At 40.3% G+C, this 26929-nt stretch overlaps 1 long non-coding RNA gene across 3 annotated transcripts in view; it reads left to right on the top strand.

The window, feature by feature from the left end:
* The first annotated feature begins 446 nt into the window (after positions 1–446).
* Positions 447–26929, top strand: part of LOC109145180 — a 114924-nt gene continuing 88441 nt past the window's right edge. Inside the window, exons 1-2 of one of the 3 annotated variants that reach the window (XR_002046454.2) lie at positions 447–669; positions 5120–5225. This is a non-coding gene — a long non-coding RNA (uncharacterized LOC109145180). The remainder of the gene's footprint in view (positions 670–5119; positions 5226–26929) is intronic. The other 2 variants (XR_002046453.1, XR_002046455.1) reach the window with 2 other exon arrangements.

The following is a 26929-nucleotide window of genomic DNA, read 5'->3' as shown; positions in this document are numbered from 1 at the left end:
TGGATGCATGGTCAGCACTTTTTCCCAGAAAGGCTCTCAGCAGCATGAACTGGCTACTGCTGCAACAGTAGAAAGGAGACAGAACATTTTGTGGCAAAATAACTGTATGTATCAAAAGGAAATAGAAGGTGCTGCTCCAGCTCTACCAGGGGTAGTGGTGCTAGCACTGGTGTAGCTGCTCACTGGGTAGCATCACAAAATGGAAACAGGAAGAGGGCATCTGGTACAGATTGTGGCATGATTTTGGGCCTGACCTCATGGGCCACTGGCATGGGGATTTTCATTGCAATTACTCCTTGGCTCCTTGTGGTCCAGCAGCCACAGCTAAATCAGAAATGAACAATACTGTGGGGAGCAGGCTGTGTGCACCTCATCATGTACGCTTCATGAGCTTGGGGGTAGCACATGGCTTCCTCCTCAGCTTGCACAGGTTTGGGGAGAGGTGTCCACTGCATTCCATCAACAGCTGTAGGGGCAGATACACAGCCAGGAGCAACTGTGTGAGGCATGAGCCCTGGACAGGAAATGTTCCTTCTGACGGATGCGCTCATGTAAAGCCACACTACCTCTGATTTAGTCTCCTAATCAGCTCTATGCCATGGAATTAGTGTGCTTCTTCTGCTGATCGTGAAGCTCCTCTAGATGCCCTGAAGAAATATCGGACTACAGGTGAGTCCCCATTTTTTTCTTGATTAGGAAGGACAAATTAATTTGGAAGATGGCTGGGGGAACTCCTGAATTAAACAAGGAAATACCTTTGATGCTGTTTTTCAGAGCTGAGAGAATTAACTGTGAGAATGGTAACTCATTTCTATGCCTGATAAAGGCATACGCATATTGCTACAAAAGAGTGATTGCAACAAGAGAAGAGAAAGTGCTATCTATTCAAATGTGATGAGAAATTAGGACAAAATACTTTTTTTATTCAGGCGTGGTTTATCATCCGATGTGGAGAGCATAGGCTGCATGTTTATTCTCTTGGTTTATAATATGCTTTTTTAACTAGGATTTTTTCTTCTCTGTACAACAAGCTTAGCTGTGGGTGCTGCTGTAGTTATGACTCTAGATTCTAAAGTATAACACTGAGGGATGGGTGGGATGGGGGAGCAGCAGCATTATATGTATTTAATGTGACATTAGGCAAATACTGAGCAAGATTTTAATTACAGTGGTTATGGCAAATTTTCCTACTGTGGGAGATGTCAAAAATCCTCCTATATTTAGAATACAAGAACCTCATTGCCTTCTCTTCCCATCTCAGGCTGCATATAAAGTGCAGAGTAGAAGCATTAAAGGGTTGTAGTTTAAGGGGAGTTCCACTAGATGACGGTATAAATCTTCATAATGAGAAAGATCAAAGTGGTCAGCTTAAACAGAAGTTCAGGTAAAGTAAAATGCCACACAACTAGAGGCAGCGACAGCCCCTAATCTTCCCCCTGCTGCATTATAGTGAGGCTGCAACAATTTTATCTGTCACATGAACACCAGCAAGGTCCAGCAGCATCACAGTGGGCTGTGGCACCATGCAGGCAAACTGAATGGAGGGGAGATTTACTTGATTTAAAATCAAGTAATAATTTGCTTAATTTATTTTGCAAATTAGACTAGGCTAAAGTCAATTCATTTTTAAATGATACTATAAATGAGAGTAATTGTGTAATTATCAGCAAAGTAATTAAAGAGCAGAAGAACCATTTACATGAATCTGAAATAAAAAAAAAATCAAAGCTGGGTCTTACATTCCCCCAGCTGACAGATGTCAGGATGTTATTGGGGCACAAGTCTCAGTCTGTTTGTGTCAGGAGTAGAAAAGATACAGCTCTCTATACAGCTAGGTAGCATCTTCTGTACCTCACTTGGATTGGCAATGGAGGCCTCAATAGGGAGTTTCATGAAGATCTTGTCAGGCAGGAGGAATAATTCCTGCTGAGCTATCAATTAGGAGAAAGGGCATATGGCAAAGACAATGTTATCAAGAAAATCTGCTGCAGAGAACAACCTTTTAAATATATTAGCAATGGAGAAATGCTTGTCTTAGTCTCTTGGGAGAGTACAAAAGAATATGCCACTTCTGCATGCCAGAATACTATCCAGATTCTTCACTTTTAACTGGGGGCTAGTGCAGCTCTCCTAGAATATGACTGCTCCTTGCAGCTTGAGGAATGAAAAATCCCAATTCCATTTTCGTTTCCATTTCTCATTGCACTGCTTCTGGCTGAGATGGAGCTCATTTTCTTCAGAGCAGCCCAGAAAGTGCTGCGTTTCTGATTTGTGCTGAAAACAGCCCTGATAACACACCAATGCTTCAGCTACTGGTGAACGGTGCTTGCACAGTGCCAAGGCTTTCTCTGCTTTTCATCCTCCCTGTGCCGTCCAAGTGAGCAGGATCAGGATGGGCAAGTGGCTGGGAGGGGACACAGACGGCCCAGTTGACCCCAGCTGGACAAGGAGATGCCCCAAGGAGATGGTGCTCAGCAAGAACAGTTCCAGGAGGGAGGCAGAAGGAACAGCTGGCCTTATGGCATGTGTGTTCCCAAGGCAAGGTGTGCTGAGGCCCTGCTTCCTGGGGAGTGGGCTGGGCACCTGCTTGCTCAGGGAATCCCTTGTCCTGCTTTGCCTGCACGTGCAGCTTTTGCTCCACCGGTTAAACTGTCTGTGCCTTCATTCGTGAGTCTTCTCCCTTTCCTTGTATTTCATTCCTACCTGGCAGAAGAGGGGAGTGAGGGAGTGGCTGCTGTTTGGCTGATGGCTGGAGCCAACCCACCTTGTTAATGTAGTGGATTTATTATCCTGTAGTTAATTAACTGCTAGTTATGCAATTCCTTTAATTTCCAGTATGAATAAAACCGACAACGAAAACCACAGAGTGGACAAAGAGTAAGTAAGTGATGAAAGAGGAAACAGTACTCAAGAATACTGATCCTAATATAACCAGTGTGAAGAAGATACTTTGTGTTCTTTTTATAGTTCTGCTCTTTAAATCGGTGTATTTAAAAAAGAAATAAGAAATACAGAATCTAGAATTCTAGAACTCTCTGCCATACAAAAATCTACTTACTTATAAGTTCCTTTCAGTTCAAAGGTAAAACAAAGAATTATATGCTCATCAGATAGTTTCTGAAAACGTGACACTGTAATAGATATTGGTTTAATGATCTTAAGGCAAAATATTGAAAATCAGAGCTGATTTTATGTACACAATTTTGCACACACTTTTTTCAGAGGAGCTGGGAAAAAAAGGACCACAGCTAAGAGAGGTTTGACTCTGTGCCACACACCATCTGCTTAGCCTTTCATTTCAGCTCTAGATGCTTTTGAAAATGGTGACCTTGATGATTCTTTTTACTTGCACAGCTTTATAAAACTGTCTTGTTACATCCTGCGGGGCTGTAACTTCTAAGAATTGAGAGCCAGACAGAATCAGCTGTTATTGTACATGGAGGTGCTTGTTGTACCGGGCTGATTGGTTATAAATTGGACATTGAGTGCACAGGCCTCTATAAGGCATCTGAGTAATTATGGAGCAATTTGCATCCTTTCACAGATCTGCTCAGGAAAGCTGTGAATCTCTAAGCCCAGCTCAATATGCAGAGGTGTGTGTGCAGAAGCTGAGCAAGTACATGAGCAAAATGAAGTGCTGTATTTGGGCTCCTCCTCTCTGGCATCAGTGATTCAAAGCCTCTAAGATATCATGACACTCCCATTCTTTTTGCATGTGAAAATGATCAGCTGTATTAGAGGACTGTGGTTTCCACATGGAGCTGGATTGAATCATAGTAGTTTCTGTACTGATGCTGTGTTGGATGTCAGCTACCCAGCAGGAGCAACTTGGCTGCTTATGGGAACCATGGGAAGGAGTCACAACTTGGACCCTTCCCCTCTTCCTCCTTTTCCTGACCCTTCAATGTAGCCAAAATTCATCTTTGAAAGGGTAGCCATGAGCCTGGAGCCCCAGACAACAGCTCTGGCTGCTTGCCTTGGAAATCAGCTGTCTCACAATTGCTTTGTTCTCATTAGTGCAAAACTGTATTTCTTTTGCACACTGACCTGCTGATCGCTCCTTACTGTCATTTATTGAACTTAGCAGTTGTGCACTCTATTTTTGTGCTTTATATAATTAGGCCCCAAACCAGTAAGGGAAGTGGCGGCTGCCCCATGTTTAGTGTCAGAACTGTGTGCTGCCAGATCCCTGCCAGACTGAGCAGCAGCACAAGTGATGTGAGGGCATGTGCCAGTGCTTCTGTCAGCGTCAGAGTATGTGGGATGAAATGTCTTCTGGCTGTAGGCAGACAGGCAATGGTGTATCTGTTGTAAAGCCTGCACGCCCAGTAAAAATCTGTCAGAAAACTGTGGACAAATGTGAAGCAGTGGTGTGAGTTCTTAGTGGTTGGCTACTTTATAACATGTGGCTGCAGTATTTCTGATGTGGTGCTAGCCAGACCTCCTTTATTGTCAAACCATGACCTGTGCAGAGGGAGTATTGTTAGTTTGACCTCAATAACATAAAAGCAAAACTAAAAGCTTTTTACACATCTTTTGCCAGCTAATGGGTCTTTATTTTCCCATCCCCCAACAACAATTATCCTTCCAGTATTCCCACAGAGTAATTTCTGTGGCTTTCTTTCCCCCATTTACTATAGGATTACAAAATTAATGCCAGGGGTTCACTGTGTATGGGGCTTTAATGGTTAGTAGTTCATGGATTTTTACAAACACAGGCAGCAGCCTAAAGTAAAGAGATAGGAAACTTCATGACTTGACATCTGAAGTATTCCCAGACTTCAAAGAAGTTTCAGCTGGCCAAGCAGCCTCATTTCAATAACTCAGAAGAAAGGTGTTAGGAAACCTGGGACTAGATGAGTTTCCACCAGGGATAGAGCAATGGAGAGCATGAAAGAAAAGAAAAGAAATCCCTCCTGGTGGAACTGAAGTGTCAAGGAGCTGGAGTCCTAAAGGGGCCAATGAGAACTTCAGATTGAAGTATATACAGGATGTTTTTGGCCTCAGCCAACTCTGAAATAATAAAGCTACAGTCAGACTTGGGAGATAAGAGAGGATAACCTTTGAAGCTGATGAGAATGTCACTGACGTCTTTTTTTGGTTTTATTTATTTATTTAGAGGGTGGGAGCAGAGTCATTCATCAATTGCAAGTCATCCAAGAGAAGAAGGTTTCATTATGTCTGATTCATGAGAAGACAGCAACTGCCTTCTGGGCAGAAACAAGGTATGTCTGAATGTTTGGCCCCAGGGAATCTGACAACTCTGCACCAGCCACGCATCACCTAGGTTTTGGCAGAAATGTTAGTGGCAGCATGACTTATTCTTATCCTCCTGGGGATGACTGCCTTCCAGAGCACACACACCGGCAAGGCAGAGTGATGCAGAAGAGTGGCAAATGAAAGCTGTCCTCCCTGTCAGAGGGCAACAGAAGTGTGTTTCTGTGTAGCAGAAAGAGGTGTAGCTCTTGGAACTCTCTCTTTCCAACTCTCCTGCTTAATTAAAATTTTTAATGCATTACAGCTGTTCACTATGCAGTTGGACAGTCATGCTGCTTACCCTCTCCTGCTAGAGATATTCTTTCAATTTCTCTATGGATCCTCTTAAGAAACTATTCTGTTTTTTTCATGCTATACCACAGGTTAACTGTAAACCGTTAAACATTTTCCCTGGGGAGGGACTCCACAGAAAACCTTACCATGGGACCCTTCCATAAAAAAAATTAATCATCTGAAACAAGTGACTGATTGCAGCAGGCTCCTGGTGGTGGCTCTGATACTGGTAGTCATGATAAGGGAGGAAAAGCTGGTGAAACCACCCTCCAGGTATGTGAAAAACTGAAGAATGTCAAGAAAATTGGAAGTAAACAGGTAAACAGGGACATCCACAGCCTCACTATTTTGTGGTGCAACAGAAATGCCAGTAACTTGTGAGAGCCTGAGAGCAGTAGATTACCTCACTGTTGCAATTTACTCTCAGGTTTGGTGTTGCTGTGCAGAAGCCTTTCCCTGATGCTAGTGCAGTTAACCCCTGTGTACCAGTTTGATTAAAGCTACAGCTGCCTTTCCATCTACCTAGTCAGTAGCTCGAGGTCATCTAGGAATTAGGGGCTCTAGATTTATAGAGCTCTTTGGTAAAACAGGACATTGTTATAGTAGGGAGTTAAGACATCACACCTCAGGAGGGATCCAGCCCTTTGAAATTACACGTAGTCTTTAGATCTGCATGAATTTCTCTCCAGTAAAAACTGGGTGATTTATCTGCATTATATTTATAGCATTTTGTATAGCTACAGAGTTCTTTATTTCTTTGCATAAATAACAAATATCTTCTGTACATTTATTTTTTTCTTCTTTTAAGCTGCAAGAATTGTAGGAGATTGAAAATTTCTGGGTAGATCTACTTGCTATAAACGTGTATTGTAGAGTGGGAATAATATGGACTAAATTTTTATAGACCTCTCTCATTAAAAGTCACCTTCAGAAAACACTGCTGCACCTCACGTATAATCAAATGACACCTCATAACCCCCTAACAATTTTTAATATCCCCTAGAATCTATTGTATTATACCAAGGCTCAGACACTGTCTAGGTAGTCAAGGAAAGAAGTATACCATCATATTTAAAAGCAGTTATTGGGACAGCTTTTACAGGCAGTGGGCTAAGACAATTCAGAAACAATTGCTTATGTGATAGTTTGAGGATTTGTCCCTGTCAAACAGTTAATATTGCTTTAATACATGAAGTAGGCTGTATAAGACAGCAATAATGAAAAATGTCAGGAAAGACAATATCAATTGTTATTCAACATCCACATCAAAGATTACTTTTTTGTCAGTAGCTTTCAGAAAATGTATTTTCCATCAGATCTGATTGCGTTCCTCTTTGAAGTGCTCCATCCTCCCGGTAGATTTAATGTGACATCTAGGCACTTTTTAGTCCCTGGGCCTCTGAGGCGATTCAAAGAGGCACAACAAGCCATCACAGGTTTATCCTCAAAGGCCGACACTGTCTGTCTGATTTATTGTAACTTTAAGAATCGTCTCCAGCAAAGCATGAGCCTTTCTACCCATCCGCAGCCTCAGACTTTTATCAATTCATTTGTATGCAGCCTGTACATTCTGGAACTGAGAGCCCTATAGCCACTCATGGAAAATGCATTACCTGCTACTAATCCTTTTTATCTTTAAAGTCTGTATTTTTTATGTATAAGTCATTTTGGGTTATCATAAAATATACATAATTCTAGCCCCAAAAAAGACAAAATGAAAAGAGAATATATAATAAGTTATGAGCTTGCTGTGTCCTTATCACCAAGGATTCTAAATAAACAGCTCTCCCTATGTAAATACTGCAGAAAATAAAACTGTGATTACTTTCAATAGGGAATAGGAATGCTTCCATTTTTGTTCCTCGTTTCAAAGCGAAACAGTGAGATGAATAATTTTAAATGTGTTTGGGAGCACTTTTATTTTCTGCTTCATTGCTTTGGGGGCCTGACACTTGTAGGGGTTGCCTGTCAAACTTCTGTCATATACCACAGACATTCAGAAGCACCTTATGGTTTCAACATTTTGCTTCAACTTCATGGTCAACCATAAGTTAATGTCAGCTGTTTTATTTCTTCCTTTTACTTTCCTTTTTTTTCGTGCGGGGCAGTGGGGGGAATAATACAGAATATATTCAAAGCACATGCAATATCTCATGGCATACTTTGAAAAAGTGGTGAACTGGCTGGGAGGATGGTAGACTTCTGAGACCAGGGCTTTCTCTACAAGTTTTGAGTCAGTTCACTACAAATTCAGTGCACTATTTTCTTAAAATATTGTACTCTGTGAATAGTCCTGCCAATAACTTCACTAGATAGAGGAACCATGCAAACTTTTACCATTTTGGATGCAATATTAATCACAGATGGAACTTTTTAAAAATTAGGTCTTTCTGTCTTCTATCCATGTCAGTCCTGTGTCTCATGCATGCAGAGTAGCATAGGTGAAGATCATGAGAAGTAACAGGTAGGCACATCAAGCCGTATTTTGACACTTCAGCATATGTAGATATTTATATATATATTTATATATTTATATATACACACAGATAGATACACACAGAGAAGTCTCTGGGTGTATGCAAGCATGTATGTATACTGTTACTGGGACAGGTTTTACAGGAAGTGGGCTAAGACTGCTTAGTTTATCATAGTCAAAGTTAGTGTGTTCTTGCAGGTGATGTGGCACCAAAACACAGAAGTGTTTAAATGGCCAGCTTTAACTGAAGACACTGAGATTCAGTGACCCAGCAGGAACTAGAAATCTGTATGTTTTTGCAGGCGTTGTCCCATATGTCTCTAGGGCTTACTGTTTCAGTGAGTCTGGTCTCTCGTTGTAACTCATTCCGTACCTCTGAGGAAAAGTTAAACAGTATACGCATACTAACAGACATTCCATTAACTAATTAAATTAGCTGAGTTACATCAAGATAAAATATAAGGGAGAATAGAGCTATGCCTATTTGTTAGATGCTATGCAAGAAACTAACACACAGGGAATGTAAATTCAGATCTCTTTTTCAGACTTGGATATAATAATTGTAGACACTTTTAATGAGTATTTTCCCAATCTAATGCGCAACACACTAAATTATTAAAGCAGTGTATAAGGACAGTTGTACAACACTGATAAAACATTATGGCAAGCAAAGCGACTGTATATATATCCAGAAATGACTTTTGGTGTCAGACTACCTGTTTTCCTTATAAAGTTACATAAGTCTCCAGGCATATGATGAAAAGTAAATAATACTATTTAAGGCACTTGTGTACTGGTCCTACTGACTTCATGGGGCTATCCACAGCCTACATGAGGAAGTTTGTCCCTCTGCATGTTTAAGATTGAATTATCCTTGAAAGCTTTGGGGAAGTCTGTGGGACTGACTTCAGCAAAAAGAAAGCCAGCCATTCAGGAACTTGTTGATTTACTGGCAAGTTCATGATGGGAGACGTTGGATCAAGTCCTGCTTTTCTTTCTCAAGGAGGCTCTGCAGAACATAATTCCCAATTAGACAGTTACTCTTTGCCAGCTGTTCCCTCCATCAGGACACGATTTCTAAATTTTTATCATAATATGGTGTCTGGTGAGAAAGGATATATTCTTGAGGGCTCCTTTTTTGTCTTCAACTCTGCACAGGAGAAATATGTACTAGGAAAAATACATTGCTGCTTTTTTTTTTTCCTAGAATATATGTTTCTTTTTAAAGATGATAAATACTACATACTGGCACAGTTCATTTATTTCTCAAAGTCTGGTATGTCCTCTGTGTTTGTTTGTGCTCTTTAAAATGTTAATCACTAATTTTTTCTTGCCCAAACTGAGAAGTGCAACTCTAGTGCAAATTAAACATTCCCTCTCTTTATGAAAATGATGAATTATAAATATTCAGCTACAATAAGCACATTTATTACCAAACGCTTGGCTTCCAGAATGTATCATCGGTCTTTTAATGGGATAGTTTGCTGGCCTATTGTTTCTTATCTGTAGTATTTTTTTAATAACATGCTTACATCTAGGTTGTGTCCAGACCCTAAAGGTGCACAGTGACACCAAGCAAAGAAAACTACTATGCTCTGCAGAGTTTTACCATGGGGAAACACAAATTGTGGCAATTTACTGTAGCAGGAGTTCTAGGGCACACAGAAGTATGAAGTATTCCTATTACTCACTAGCCCCAAGTGTTTTCTTTTCCAGGAAAGATAATTAGAAGTCTGTTCTACCTACCACTGAAATGGAAAGACTGTTACCTTCACTGGAAACCAGAGCAAGCCATAAGATGGCAAATATGTGTCCAGCTATAAAGTGCATACCTAATAGACAGGTGTTTCCTTTTTTAAACATCTCCCAGATGTGGAAGCACCAGCGTGTTTATGCTCATGATATTAAAGGACCTTATAGAAGCACACCGGGTGGGAGCAGCAGACTGATAACTGCAAATTCATGGGATCACAGAATCATAGAATGGTTACAGTTGGAAGGGACCTTAAAGATCATCTAGCTCCATTGGCAGTGACACCTTCCACTAGACCAGGCTGCTCAGAGCCCCATTCAACCTGGCCTGGAACACCTCCAGGGATGGGGAATCCATGACCTCTCTGGGAATTAGCACAGCCAAAGTCAAACACGGCTCCCTGTGCAAGTTAATTGTGGGCAAAATAACTTGTCATAACAAGTTTCTTTCACTGTCTCATTAATGAGTCTTGACATTCCCTTAGAGGAATCTTGTACAAGGGTGAGAGAGTAGTACAGGTTTTTTATAATTTTTTGGCTCAGATCTTAATTCTTGACATCTGTGCTTTCACTTTTCTCTATTCACAGTACTGCAAACAGATCTAAATTATTGCTTGTAATAAGAAGTTTATTTCATAAAGGTATAATTTGTTTAAGAAGTCCTATCACGCATCTTGTAATACGACATACCTGATTTTTCTCACACACTAGGCACTGGCTATCAATTTATCTGAAAGAGGATACATACAGCTACCTTTGCTTTTTAACAGGTATAGTAATAATCCTAAAATTGGGAATTAGGATGGAATTGTGGAACTCTAAAATCTAGGCTCTGCTCAGAGGAGGCTTTCCTAGGCATATGTCCATTAACAGATAATCTGGTAAATTTGGGTAGGCTGGGGCGGCCATGCAATCTAATGACTACCTAAGCAAAGCTGATCTGGCATGTGGGGCAGGTTCAGTAGGGCAAAAATATGCTGTGGAACACCAAAACACCTGGCACATTTGCTGTGAAGTTTCTGTACTAACTACTGAAAAAGAAGATGCAGGAAGTCAGCCATCAGAGCTAGCAACGTGTGGTGGTTTACCCCCAGCTGAACACCAGGTGCACACCAAAATGGCTCTACCTCCCCCCTCCTCCACAGGGCAGGAGAGAGAAAATACAACAAAAGGCTCATGGATCGGGGTAAGAATAGGGAGAGATCACTCAGCAATTACTGTGATGGGCAAAACAAATGTGGGGAAAAAAATTACATTTATTACCTATCAAGTCAGAGTAGGGTAATGAGAAATAAAACACCCTTTTCCCACTCCTCCCTTCTTCCTGGGCTCAACTTCACTGCTGAATTCTTCACCTCCTTCCTCCTAGCAGCACAGCAGAACAGTGGTTGTGGTCAGTTCATCACACATTGTCTCTACTGCTCCTTCCTCCTCAGTGGGAGGACTCGTCACATTTCTCCTTTGCTCCAGCATGGGCTTCTCATGGTGTCACAGCTTCCATTCACCTGCTCCTGTGTGGGTTCTCCAGGGGTTGCAAATGCATTTGTGCACCCCATGGACCTCCACAGACTGCTCCACAGCTTCAGGGGAATCTCAGCCCCAGCACCCAGAGCACCTCCACCCCCTCCTTCTGCACTGACCTGAGTGTCTACAGAGTTGTTCCTCTCACATATTCTTGCACTTTTGACTACTGCTCCATAGCAAGTTTTTCCCCCTCTCTCAAATATGTTCCTCTAGAGGTACTGCATCTGTCATTAATGAGCTCGGCCTTGGCCAGCAGCAGGTCCATCCTGGAGCCATCTGGCTTCAGCTCTGACCAATATGGGGGAAGCTTCTGTCAGCTTCTCACAGAAGACACCCCTGTAGCCCCTCCCAGTACTAAAACCTTGCCAGGCAAACACAGGGAGAAAAAGGTCGTGTCCCCAAAAGTCCAAAGTCAGCATCTACTGTGTTTTTGGCATAATATGGACATTATATATTCCTTCTCCCCCCACTCCTAATGAAAAGAGCCCAGAAAATACCATTCTTTGTAACAAAAAAAAAAAAAAAAAAAAAAAAAAAAAAAAAAAAATTAAAAAAAATTTGCCTGCCTTGGAACTCAGTAGGAGATGATGTGCTTTTTACTTTTTTCTATTTTATTTTCATTGTTTAGTCTAAAAGTTTGAAAATGCTGAGATAAAATCAAAAACAATGAAAAAATGTATCACAACATGTTTGTAGATTTCTGTACATGTTCTTCTAGAGACCAATATTATTTAGCTTATGAGACAAGTATTTCTGTAACCTCTACCAAAAAAGTGAATCAAAAGAAAAGCATACCAGCAGGTGTCAGGGTTATTAATTATGAAAGCATGATGTTTTAATGGGATTTTCTGAAATTTTCAGATTCTAACATATACCATTTTTGTGACCAGAACTGATCTTCAGTAACCTACATTCAATTATCAATTCTGTCCACTAAGTTGCCACTAAGCAGACACCACATTGTTTTGCGGAATTCACAGTCTTCTCTGGGAGGCAGATTACAGCAGGGTTCATGGTACTATCAAGAACCAATATTCATCTGCAAGTAGCCTCTTGTGCTTGTAATAGACAACCTGTATCACTTGAAAATTCCTTTTACCTGCTAGTTCTGGTAGGCATAAAAACCTGCTCCAGCTAGGAAAACCAGTGCCCTCTCTAAAGATGGTCTGATTTTGTCAGACCTAGGGAAGGAAACACACTAAAAGAATGGAAAATCTCTTTATAGCAAAAAAGGCAAATAATTTCATAGCCCTTTATATCTCAACCAGCTTTAAGGTACTGATTTAAAGGAAATTCCCTCCTAGCCTTAAGAAAAATGGGTTCAAATATATCCAAAGGTTTTCACCAGTCCAAAGCGACATACTTCCATGTTGGCCAAGTCCAGAGTTACACAGGCAAAAAACCCAGGCTGCCTGTGCTGACAGGACCATTTGTGGAAAACTGAGTTCAGTTTTGCGTCTCCAAAGAGATCAGAATATAAGAATACAGAAAAATGAAATTTTGAAAACTTAATACAAAAATAATCTGTGGAACTTTCATAAATCTTCTCCAAATATATTGTAATAATTTACAGCGGTTTATACACTTGGATCTATACTGCATTTCTGGACAGAGTTGCAAGTGAGGGACAATGTAAAAACTGCACAAGAGTCTTGTCCTTTCTGAGGCACAGGAGCTATCCTTTGACATGTGTTCAGGGTTTGTCACGTGCATGGGACTTCCAGTCTAACTCTATCCTCAGAGACTGACAATTTTTAGCTCTAGTGTAACACATACCATATGGGTTTTGTGAACCCTTAGAAAGATGAAATCCTCAGGAAGCTGATAAACTTGTGCTTCTAGTGATCTTGCATTGTTGGAAAGGCACAACTCTGACCCTAACATGTCATGCACAGCAGTGACAGTACTAGATTGTGAAATTAATTTATTTAATGCATGTGGCAGGCAGGTAATAATGTATTAACTACGCACAACCCCCCAGCCCCCTGTACAAAATTTGGTATTTGGTAGTTGGTGAAGAAGCTCTGCAGTATGAGTTTAGAGAAGAAAATGCAGAGGGGAAAGGAGAGGGCTAGAATATCAGAGCCCAAGGATATTTGAGAAGAGGATGGCACTACTGGTTTGAGAGAAATTTTGGAAGTTAAATATGTGTCTAGAAGAACAGCAGGAATATAAGGAGAGAAGCTATGTTGTTTAATGTCTCCTACACCAAAAAAGAAGGATTATCTACTTGGAAATGAGCTGCATTCAATGAAATGGCTGACCACTCCCCTTAAGATAAAATCAAGCCTTTACTGAGGCTTTACTTCCTGAGCAAAAGGGTTGAAAAGAACAGATGAATAGTGATGGAGAAACTCTCTCTGATTGTAGTCAACAACAGGTAAGAAAAATAGAAGTGTTGCATGGAAATAGTATGGGAAGTACAACCCAAACTGACTTGTCAGTCCTGGGCTGGCTTTGTGCGTACTGTGAATGGAAAACTCTTGTAGATGAGAAGAAATGCTGTAGTCAGTCTGTGTATTTAATACTCAATGGCCTTTGCAGAAACGCCTAACCTGAGCTGGAAGCTGATGATTTCCTACATGTTCTCCAAGTTCTCCCTACCCTGTCTTTCCAATTTACACCTTTGTTTAATGACTTTTTTTTTTTTAAGAGAGAAATTTTGAGCTAGAGAAAAAATCTCCCCCCTTGGAGACACTTAGAAGGTGACAGCTTAGGTAAACAAAGTATATTTTTTCCTTCCAAATGAAAACTGTTTGTGAATTTCTTTTCCCCAAGAAGAAATGTGAATTTCTTCCTTGAGCATCTTGATTTTATGAACTAGGGTTTAATATTTTGAATTTCTTCTTACACTTTTAGCATCAACTGATTATTTTTTACCAAATATGCTGATAATTTTTTTAGATTTTTTTTTGACAAGTGAAGCTTTAATAAACTGCTGTTTTTCAAAATATCCCAACTCCCATTTATCATAGAATGATCTAATAAAGACAAATATTCAACCAATAATGAAAAGCTAAGTAATGTTTAAACTCTATTGTATGCAGGGAAGTACATTAAGGCAGATCTAAGAGACAGTTTAATGGATTTAGCTTTAACAATCAGACCTGGACTTATTATAAATCAAATACCACTGTATTTCAGCAGAATGTACACCCACTCATTCATTAACACTGTACAGTGCAGATTATAAATATTAGTGAAGACACCTCCAGCACTTGAAGAATCTTTCCTCAGACACAGCAATAATTGAACAATAATGATGACAGTCTTATTTTTATGAATCACTATAACTTATTGATTTGCATCAGGGACTTGAAAGAGCTTTCTCAGCCAGTATGCAACAGGGAATGGTTATAAGCTACTAAAAAGCTAAGGAAAGAAGGAGAGCAGACAGAAAGAAAACAAAAAGAGAAGAAAAATGGTGGAATGGTGGTGGAAGCAACATTTGGTATCAGATAATTTCAGACATAATCAAGATGTAATGAGAGGGCCCCTAATTTACCAACAAGGTGATAAAAGATAAACTAATTACCCTACCTCACATATGTGTTTCTGCATATACATGCTGTTGAGGAAATTTATGGTTTATCTTTATTTTGCTTTACAAAACAAAAAAAGAGGCAACACATGTAAATATTTTATGAATTGCACATGCATAATAGTGTAAGCGCAGGAGGAAAGGGACTTTGCTGCTGACTGTGATATACAGCTTCCAAACAACTTAAGCAGTGTAAAGTTCTGGAAATACGATTACTATGAAAAAGAGCAGAACTCTCCTGTCTTCTTTTTGTAAAAGTTATTTGTTAGAGAGCTTTTTTCCTATCTTCTATCTCGAAATTGGTAGAAAATTGAATACTCTGTACAGATATGAATGTAATACTGGCATATATCTCTGTTTTCAAGTAGGAGGTGTTTGTGTATGTGTGCGCATTATTGTTAGCTTTTCTTCTCTCTTCTTTTTGGAAGACAGGAAAGGTCTCATTTCACAAACATAAAAGACAACTGGAATTGTTTAGCTGTTGATCTGGTCTCAGCCAGGGTAGAGTTAATTTCTCAGCAGCTGCTACAGTGCTGTGTTTTGGATTCGGAATGAGAATGCTGTTGATAACACACTGATGTTTTGAGTTTTGCTAAGCTGTGTTTATCCTGAGTCAAGGACCCTTTTTTACTTGTCTCATGCTCTGCCAGTGAGGACATACACAAAAGAAACTGGGAGGGAGCACAGCTGGGACAGGTGGCCTGACCTCCCCAAAGGGATATTCTACACCATAGAATGTCAGGCTCAGAATGTAAACTGGGGGAGTTACCTGGACAGGAGGGCTGATCTGAGTTTGGGAAGTAGGGTCTGGCATCAGTCAGTGTACAGTGAGCAATTGCATTGTGTGTCACTTTTTTGTTTCTTTTTTTATTATAAACATTATTGTAATTTACTGTTACTATTCTATTTTACTTTCTTTTCAATTATTAAACTGTCCTTATCTCAACATGCAAGTTTTACTTCAATTCTTCTTCCCATTCCACTGCAGTGTGTGGGGAGACAGGGGGTCTGAGCAACTGGCTGCGTGGTGCTTAATCTCCAGCTGGGCTTAAACCATGATGACCATTTGTTTAATTATACTAAGTTTGCACTCGTACTTAATGAGCCTCAAATAGCTTGGATGCCACCAAATACTAAGTTCACTTGGACACTGTGGTATTTTTCTATAGCTGTTTATAACAAGAGCAAACTTACATATTTCACGCCAGAAATTCTTTATGCTGGCATTCCATGGTGTAACAATTACTTTCTTTTTCAATACACTTCCTTTTTTAATGATCTAAAATTCTCATACCTTATCTCAGCCTAATATACTGAAATGAGTCTCATCAAGTCCGGATTCTGAATAAAGCTCAGCTCTGCAAAAGAAATTTTGATGTTCAGAAGTTCACCATAAAGCTCCATGGTGATTGAAGTCTAGAGAATTTCATTAATAGGGATAATTAAATTATGGCAATGTGTCCTTCTGGGAACCCTGAAATATGTAAGCTTGTAACATAATCCAATGAAACATAGATGTTTAGGAGTCTTTAGTATGAGTAAAAATGTCAGAAGTATTATTTTAATATGTTTCTTAATTGCTTTATAGTCTATGTTCATAAAACCATGTGTTGGCAAGTACAATTACAAAATGAACTTGAATATGAAGTACATCCATATTGATTAGGTTAGTGAAGATTACAACACAGTGGTCATATATTACCACACAAAGTGTTCACATTGTAAATATGCTGAAAAAGAATTCTTGCCAAGATACTGCAGCTGTGGACGCCCTGGCACTGGTTTTCAGGTTATGGCTCACTGAGATAACAAAGAGAATTAACCCTTGGTGAGATTGCCCTTCCCCAAATGAAATTAAATACACAGTGGAACCAGAGCAGCAAGAATCTTGTGAAGTTCTTTTACTAGGGCACCTGGGAAACACCTTTTTGGGTCAGAAGATTTGAAACAAGTTAACAGTGTAACATAACCCAGAGCTTTGATATATGGGAAGATGCAAACAACCAAGTAGGTACACCAACTATTAATCTTATTTGCCCTCTATTATCAGCTCTAGGATGTTTTCTGGCTAAGTCATGATGCAACTCTCCAGAACAGCAAAAAGAACTTTAGCCTGTATCAAGTACTATTCTATCCTCTCTGAAACTATCACAGAGGGATCTTCATGGTGAGCAGCTGAGGCACAGCAGCCCACTCTTGCTCTGCAGTAACAACTCATGTAGAGATGCCCCCACTTGCACAGATTTGAAGTAATACCTCAAATCCCAATTAAAGCATCTATGTTCTACTTTGCTTACAGTCCTAACAGTGTAATTGTGTACCATTACCTGGATGAGGTTAGTATCACAGTATTAAGAAAAGCAATTTTATATGAAATTTATTTACAAAATGAATATGGTTGCATGTGGAAGCCATATTACAAAATATGTTCTCAGAATCAAAGCAAAGGCTGAGGGTTATGCGGACATATAAGCAGAACAGCAGCATTTTGGGTAGGTTCCATGTCTGGGATGCCTTCCTTCATGCTAGAAACTGGGATAAACATAATAATTAACTATGGTGCCTTCACAAGATTTCCTATGAACTGTTCCAAGACACAGATAGAAAGATACAATGCAGTAAACTTTTCATTTTCTGTGTCCAGTGCCAAGAACGAAATTTGCCTTACTGATGACATTTCTGGGTGATAATTCATGCTACGATATTTGAATTTAAAAAAAAAAAAAGTATTAAGAAAAAGGTGTCCACTTAAGCAGTCTGTACGAAATATTTCTGACTGTGAGCAACAGATATGTGTTCACAGTTCCACTACATATATATGGGTTTTAAAAGAGATGCAAAATAATATATTGGAACCATAATGATTATCTTTGATTTGTTCTAAGCGATTTCCACAGTTATTAGGAACTTCTGCTGAAAAGAAAGAGGACATATGTACATATGTGGTGGGTTGGCTCCAGCCATCAGCCAAACAGCAGCCACTCCCTCACTCCCCTCTTCTGCCGGGTAGGAATGAAATACAAGGAAAGGGAGAAGACTCACGAATGAAGGCACAGACAGTTTAACCGGTGGAGCAAAAGCTGCACGTGCAGGCAAAGCAGGACAAGGGATTCCCTGAGCAAGCAGGTGCCCAGCCACTCCCCAGGAAGCAGGGCCTCAGCACACCTTGCCTTGGGAACACACATGCCATAAGGCCAGCTGTTCCTTCTGCCTCCCTCCTGGAACTGTTCTTGCTGAGCACCATCTCCTTGGGGCATCTCCTTGTCCAGCTGGGGTCAACTGGGCCGTCTGTGTCCCCTCCCAGCCACTTGCCCATCCTGATCCTGCTCACTTGGACGGCACAGGGAGGATGAAAAGCAGAGAAAGCCTTGGCACTGTGCAAGCACCGTTCACCAGTAGCTGAAGCATTGGTGTGTTATCAGGGCTGTTTTCAGCACAAATCAGAAACGCAGCACTTTCTGGGCTGCTCTGAAGAAAATGAGCTCCATCTCAGCCAGAAGCAGTGCAATGAGAAATGGAAACGAAAATGGAATTGGGATTTTTCATTCCTCAAGCTGCAAGGAGCAGTCATATTCTAGGAGAGCTGCACTAGCCCCCAGTTAAAAGTGGAGAATCTGGCTAGTATTACTCCTGTCACTGGCATCCAGAAGTGGCATATTCTTTCAGAATTTTTTTTCTTTTGATGGACTTCTTTTGCAACGTATTTATGTATCAGCTTCTTCAGACTTAGGAGTAAGAAGCTGATGTTCACAATGCACTGAACTGTCATTATCCTGTGCTAACAATGTCCTGTTAGGAGACTAACATACAAAACTTCAGTTCACAGACAGTGTGTTGCATGGTACAGTTGCTACAGCAGTTCTCAATTGCTTCAGTCAACAGCCTCTAAAGCTGCAAACACTAAAAAGCAAGAGGTATATTCTATCTGCAAACCTTGTGGGAGAAAGTGTCTGATTGGAGTTCTGTCATAGTTTCAGCATTAGACATTAAGGCTGTACAGTATTTTATTATGCATATTTATTTATTATTATTTATTGTACTTACTTTATTGATAGTTGGCAATTAAAGATACGATAACCTGATAATTAGTCACTGTTTGGTGGCAGGGAGACCGTTCCCTTGGTGGGTGAAATCTCAAGTTATTTTTGAACCTGAAGTATAGGAGAGAGCAATCCCTAACTAATGACTAGGAGAGATGAGAAAGATATGTATCTCTAAGAACAAGTCTCCCTGTATGAAACATGATGTGCTAAACCTCTCCTATCTGTATGATACATGATGTGCTAAACCTCTCCTACAGACCAGACACTCTGTACCACTTCAGTACTAAATAAAGATGAGGAGTATCATGATTATTTCAAATTGATAAACTGACAAAAAAAGTTAGTGTGTTGGTTTTGGTTACACTGTTCTCACCCAGATATGCTTGTGTCCCCATGCTTTAAAGGATTTTCATTACATGATCCTAAGGAATATAACCTTGATTATTTTTTTCTCTCAAAATAAAAAGGAATATTATACTCTAGAAGAAGTCTAAAGATTGTCAAAATCGAAGAGGTCAATGGAAAATTATGCTTTTTCTGTTGGATAGGCATGATGAATGAGAGGTGACTCAAAAATATGAAAGACAATTCATTAAGCCTATGGAACAAAATACCTAGAAAAAGAAATGAAAAAAAATTATGCTAACAGGATCCTCCACTTCTGGAACTCTTGACTCACTGCTCATCAGACTTTTCTCTGAAAATCACAGGCTTCCTGTGAATGAATAGAATGAATAGACATAAAAAAGTAGTTTAATTCTCATTTTCTTTTCTTTCATTCTAAGTTATGGATAGCCATTAGTCTGAGGTTGTTGCTTGCTAAGGAACAGGGGATTGTTCCCTTAAGATCCTTCTGTACAATCACACATACAGATCTCCAACAGAAACAAAACCTTCAGGTCTTTGGGATCTTTGTGTCTGGATTTTGGTTCATACTTGCTGCTGTTAGAAGTGTTACCCTGAAAATACTTTACTCCAGGTGGTTCTCTGCAAATGGACACGGATGTGAGTTTGCTTCCTTACATGCTAAGCTTTTAAAAAAACACCAATTGGCAAAGAAACATTCCACTAATTTCAAAAAAGTACATAAGCAGGAAGTGGCTTATTACTTGCTCAATGACATTTTGATATTTTACAGAAGATAAAGCTTTGAAAGTTTTCTTATTTTGGAGGTTTGCAGAAAAGACTATGGCACAGACAAACGTGAAGTAAACCTGTGCCATCCCACTGTCATTGTTTCACGGTGGGGGCTGTAGTCAGGAACCTGTCAATGCTAGAATGTGTCCCAACTGAGTTGATTTTCCTACGTTTTTTGGGGAATAAGACCAGCAACACTTTCCATACAGGAGCAAAAAAAAACCAAAAAAGGATAATATTTGATCACTGCTGGCATGGGACTAAAGATGTAGAAATCCTCTCTTACAACCTAAGTCTCTAAGTGACACACTTTCCTGATACTTACAGATTAATTGCATCAAAGGTTGCTTTTTTAACATGTTAGTTAGTGTCCATTTAAACTTATTTTTTTATTACTGATGGGATGAAGATGTAAAATAATGTTTCATTTACTCTGGATGGTGCTAACACCCTTCCCATGAGTAAGTTCAGATTACAGAGCTCATGAAAAGAAAAAAATTTTTGTAAAATAACATGGTACCTATTGTAACCCTCCATTTTCCCTTTGTTAGCCAAGTCAGTGGGTCAAAGCAGCATATTCCAGTTTTTGTGCTATGCTGGTAATGTACAGCAGTAGAAGCTTCTGTTTACTTAGGTACTTAGACTGTAGGGAAGCTTCCTTGTGTGACGGCAGAAATATGAAGCAGAGACCGTATCTGGACTAAATATGACTTCCGAAGTGTACATTACTTCCAGTAACTGCTTTCCATATATACTGATCAAACATGCTTGGTAAGCTGAGTGTTTTCATTTGAATAGTAAAAAACCTTGTATCTCTCAGACAACTAGTATTTTTGTGGCAAATAATACAGGGAGTGAACACATTTCCTTGGTATTTTAGGGCGAAGAGCAAGTAGAATGGAAATTTTCTGTAGGTCAAATCAAAAGATAACAAACGGTGGGTTTTTTAGCCCTACCACTCATTCCTTATCTTGGAGTACAGCTCACTGAGATGCAGAGCATGGAGTACTCTGTAGGAGCTCTTTGAAAGTACTGTCAGCACAAATGCCTGTGGGCTTCATGTTTAGGATAAAGGCTCATAAAGAAAGGTGAAGAAAAAAGTTTAATATTAAGCAATTTTTCAGCTAGGTTTACCAGGCTGTGCCAGGTGTGACATAAGCAGAGGTATCTTCTGCAGCAGAAGCTAACTGCTAAATTTAACAGGGCATTTTTCTTCGCAAACTCACTTTCTCTGCTCCCTAGCTTAATTTTTGGGCACATCCAAAACTCCAGAACCTCTAAGTGGGAGGACACGCTTTTTATTTCCTTCCCTTTTGACGTCATTTTGCAGGGAGAATTGGCAGTTTTTTCCTTTGCCCCTTTTATCATGAGACTGCTGACAGCAAGCTGTGCCCCCACCAGCATTCCTGCCTCTGCTCCATCAGCTGAACCTGTCTGCCTTTGCTTTTTTCTCTGCATGTGTGCATGCATGCGTGTGTTCCAGCGCGTGTGTGTGTGCCTTCCCACCTACACCCAGCTTCCCTGTCAGAGGATACTGTCCTTGAACTTGATCAAAACCCTCACAAGCTGTGCCATGAGTTGAGTCGCTTACCTCTGCCTCTGGAGGAGTTTATCTCCCTTGACAAGGTTTTGTCCGGTTTTAGTGGCACGGCTGGTGACAGGCCATGCATGCAACAGCATGTGACCCCGGCTTCTTGCATACATGCGGGCAGTCGTCAGAGCTGTCACACAGTCAGAACAAGTTAATTCAGTGTGTGGAGAGAGAGGTGCAGTCTGTAATAATATCAGGCCTCTGGAGAGGGTGCTGTCAGGCAGCGTGTACTGGCGGCTGCCCCAGCTGCTATCTCCTGCCTACGAGGATACGAGCTGACAGGCAGCAGGTTTATCCGCCTGGGGGAGGCTAGGGAGCACGCATGTTAATTTTCTGTCTGTGCAACAGAGCTGGTAATATTGCTTGCTGTGGTGCTTGAGAAACCACTTCGTGCCTCTCACCTTGGTCTATCGTTGGAGGCAGCAAGATGCACTTGCTGGGGTGTCCAGAAGACAGTAGAAGGTCAGGGCTCCCTTCTGCTGCAGCGCTTGGGCTGCTCCTCCTCTGACCTTTCTTACTGTGCTATTCTTGACTTGCATGGATCACTCTGTGCCTGTATATTTCTTTCCCCCTTGGACAGGAGGTTGTTGCTTGTGGTGGCCTTTAGAAGTTATAGGGCTATTGATTAAGTTCACTTGTGTTTGTGTAGTGTGTGTATATACTGCATACATACACACACACACTATACCTATGTACACATGTGGAGTTTCTTGAAGAATTTTCAGCTCTGGATGAGGCATTGTAAGGCAGAATCTCTGCCTATAAAATGTATGTAATATTGTAATTAAAATTATACCAATACTGCTAACAATCTGTGTCAGTCAAATGAAATTTCTCTTCATTGACAGACATGACAGTCTTCAGATCTGGATGGTCAAGGACTCTGTCTAGAAACATCCAGGTGTGCTTAAACAGCAAGACTTGGTAGCACTTAATTTAGTGACCAGAATCAGCATGAGAAAATGGTGGGATTAAACATAAAGAAAGAAGAAAAATCTGCATGTTTTTATTTACTCCTACACTCTTGACTAAAATACATTTAATCCAGGAATACAGCAAGGAAAGTATGAGTGCTGCAAAGAAAGTAGTAAAAATGCTACCAGCCTAAAAGGCTTTTACCTGATGGGAGTGGGAAGTCTGGAGCTAGAGACGTTGTACATATAGACACATGGAAGTGGGCAGACCTATGGCTATTAGCTGGGATGTGAGTTGGGGAAAATTCTGATCCTTGCCTGCAGCTGTACTGGCTTTGCTTCTTCTGCCTTGCATAATCTAAACCAGAAAAGCTCTCTAATGAGATAAATAGTGTCTTGTCTACATAGCCAAATAGTATCTCTTTTGTCATAAGCTGTTCTGTATTTGATTGACTGAACTTAGGAAAAAACGTTACTTTCACTTCACTCTTTATTTTTAGCCTGGGTAAGGCTGTGGGAAGGGAAATGTGGGAACAAAATCTAAGGGGGAAATCACTCTAAAGTCCATTGGTCTTTCTTGTAGCAATGCCTGAGTGGTAAAATCAGAGAGAAGACAAAGAATTTCCTTTTAATCTCTTGACTACAGTGATTGAATATAGATTAATTGGATTTGAGATTCACATGTCTGAAGATGATTCTAGAATTACGTATTTAGAAATGAAGACAAAATCTAGTGTTTTAGGAAATGCAGGTTAAGAGTTGACTCATTACAGCTGAATTCTACTGTGGGCTCAGAACAAAGAGAAGGAAATGTCTTTTCACACCACGTTAATTAAAACTGTGAACTCCTTGCGATAAAGATGACGTCAAAACCAAAGCTAATACAAATGAGAAAAAAGAGTAGGACACTAATAGCTAACAAGAATATTCAGAATTGCAACAACTTATGATAGTGCATATTTCAGAATCCAAAGAATTATTAATCTCAAAACTTCACAGTTCTAACATGAAACTGTGGCAGTGCAAGTGACTCCAGCCATTCTGTCTTCTGAGGAGAACTCAGACAATCAGCTGTGGGGGGTGGCAACCCAACTTCAGCATGTAACTCGCAGTCATGGTGAGAACCCATGATTCCCTTGTTCTGTCTTTTGCATGTTTTCCCCTGATTGGTTAATATTTTCCCATTCCTGTTTTATGTATAAAGTTATGTATATTCATTTCCCTTCTTTAATATGTATCAGTTCTAGAAAGTTCTTGGTTCCTCGATGCCCCATTGAATCCTTCGCTAAGTCCCTCCTATGTGTTGTTCCCATTGGTTCCCTTGCTCTCAACCCTGCCTACTTGGCCCTATCCCATTGGCTGATATCCCTTTCCCTGCCTATCTTGTACCAAGTATAAGATCCCTGGACCCTCCTACCAATTTGCCTCTGCGTCCCTGTCACTTCATCGGAATATACCTGCATGGAACACATACAGAGAGAGTCCCCTCTCTTCTTTGTGTCTGCTACTGCGTGCTTACTCGACCAGTTTAGAGGGAAGCTCCCTTGGGTGAGGAGCTCAGCTCCATCAGCCTGCTTGACTTGTGGGTGTGTGACTGCTGTACCATGGACGGGACCGTGGCTAGATGTCTGGGCCCCTTTTAAGCTAGCATGCAGCTCCTCGTTATGAGACAGCTAAAGAATAGGACATACATTACTTTTAGTGCTGCTAAGATTCAGGAGCAGGAAAACACATTACTTGGACTATGTGTTCTGACTCAGCTCATCAACACATGCCTCAGATGGGTCAGGGCTCTACCTCCACTTGGGAGTGCTGCTACTGGGCTGTGAGGTCTGGCTTGTTTCCTGAAAGCAGACTGTTAAATTCTTGTCATTCAGTTGGACACCAGGAGCTTGCCACTGACCTGATTTCTAGATCTTTTGATTCTTACCCTTGAATTCACATTTTAAGGAAACTGTCCAGAATCAATCCAAGGCCTTTCTTTTTCCAAGTGATCTTGAAGTTTTCATCACTCTGTATGTTTGTATATGTATATAGGAAGGGATTATCCTTAGAGATCTCCAAGACTGAATTTCAGTTGTCAACTGCTTAGTCAAGCATGAGACCCTTGATATCTGTGCATTTCTTAAACAGGACCACCAGCTGTCCAATAGAGACAGACATCACTGAGGGTTACACCACTAAACTCTTTTTTCCTCTGTAGCTAGGGACAAAGTATAATTGCAGATTTTTACAAGTGGAGAACATGGGGCAAGAAAGCTGAGTCTTGCTGCCAGGAGGGAAACAAACAGAAGCTTCAGACAGACACTTGCCTCTGGAATAGGTAGTGTAAGAGCAACTTTACAAACAGTATTATTTTAAATATGACTCTATGCTACTAAAAATATTTTTTGGTTGTTAGGTTAAATTAGAATTTTATAATTTCTTACCATTGTCATAAGACAAAAAAACCTGTGCATTAACACATGAAATGTCAATCTCATAGCATGACAGATGGATTGGACCATAGCTGTGATTATATATTAATATTTACAATGAGGAACAGTTTAAAGGATTTCAACTTCTTTTTGTGTGAGACTTTTTGAGATTTCATAGTAACCATGTGGTAGTTTATGCAGTACAGTGTGTTCTTAACCATTTTGTGTATCTTTAGGAAACAGAATATTGAAATAGAAAATATATTTATACTATTTAAAAATAACACTTTGACAATACCTATTTATTACAGGATTTGAAGTCCCTCAAAATATCCTACCTTGTGTGCAGTGGCTTATGTGGTGAGACATAAACTAAAATCATGTTATCTGCAACACACATGTAGGATGTACTGGACTACTGCATGTGCTGGGGCATCTTATGTTGATACTTAAACGATGCACATTATAGGATCCTTTGATATGTGGTTGGTCTCTGAAGAAGTGTCTTGAGTGAAGGCTAGAAAGTAAAAACGAGCTCATTGTATGCTGCTTTTCTCTCAAGTAAGGTGAGCTTGGAAGAATAGGAATATAATGAAGTACTGATTTGCTCTGGTAGTGCTTTCTTTTTTGGGGTAAATTATTACAATTGTATTAAGTCAGTGTCCCTTGAATTGCCAATCCTTTCAACAAGGACTGGAGCAGAGATTGCTTGCATTTATGGTAGGAACTTCATTCTTACAGGTTTTTGCTCACTGACTGTAAAGTACTTCTCAGCTTTGTATATGTCTCTGTACTGTGTCTTGTCTCTTCAAATGTGATTCGGGTTTGCTTGGTGTAAAGCCAGTGCCTTTATTTTTCATCTCCCCCACTCTTTGAGGGCATATTCACCTGTATCAGGGATGAGCTGATCAGCTGTGGACGGATGGCAGGTCTGCCTCAGCCTCCTGAGCAGCTGCCTCTGCTGACAAAGATGCCCTGTGTCTCCTCAGCTGAAAGAACAGGAGAGGGCTTGAGAATCATTGAATATTTCATCTGACATGAAGTGAAGAAGTGATTTTACAACTTACTTCTGGTAATTAAATTAAATCAATTCCCTTCACATGTATTTTATTCCTTGCTTGATTATTTCTTTTTTTGGAGAGGAGTGGCAGCATAGGCTGTGTTCTCTCCCTCTTTGACTCTTGTACACAAGCACCATCCCCTTTGCCGACCTCCTGAGGTGTGTATAGAACTTTAGGTTCAGGTCTTTCTTTCTGAGAGGGGGAGGTCATATAATTTTGACTAATCTGATGGTATATTCTGGCTGCTAGAGGTTTAACCAAAGTTGGGGGAAAAGTCAGAGTAGTGTGTTTTATTATCTGGGTTGTTTCTTTTTTCCCTGTTGTAGTCCCTGGAGGTGCAGGAAGCATTGCAAAGGTGTGGTACAGATCTGAATAAAAATGCTCTGACACTTGCTCACTACTGTCTTGTCAGTGTAGATATAGTTTCAGCTCATCAAAACACCCCTGCAGGCAAGAACAAGACAGCTTTTCTCTCCAGTCTGCTGCTGAAAAGGCTTCAACAGAGCGGGAGCCAGTAAATTAACACTGGCTATTACCAGGTTGAGGAGTTTTGTTTCACACTTACTTAATTTTGTAGTCATGTGGTTTGGACTTAGGATAGGAGAGTGGTGGCATAATCTTCTGCATGACTTGTTACTGGGCTACCCATTACCATGTGTAGGTTGAATCTGCAGAGAGACAGAAAATTTGGTTTGGTATAGCTGCACTGTTCACTGGCATCGTTCTTGGCGCTGAATTTATGAATGTGAAAGTTCACATTTTATCAGACCAGTCAGGTGTTAGGTATGACCCTAGAGCAATCAATCAGCTAGTGGCAATTGCCTAGTACTCTCCTCTTTATCCCCATGCTGGGGACAGCTCAGCTGCTCAGGATAAGATACCGTCTTTCACAGAAATGTTTTCACTATGATTCAGGGCCCCCT

The sequence above is a fragment of the Corvus cornix genome, chromosome Z (assembly GCF_000738735.6).
Source record: "Corvus cornix cornix isolate S_Up_H32 chromosome Z, ASM73873v5, whole genome shotgun sequence".
NCBI lineage: Eukaryota > Metazoa > Chordata > Aves > Passeriformes > Corvidae > Corvus > Corvus cornix.
The sequence above is the reverse complement of the archived record's forward strand: the minus strand, read 5'-3'. Positions and strand labels throughout refer to the sequence as shown.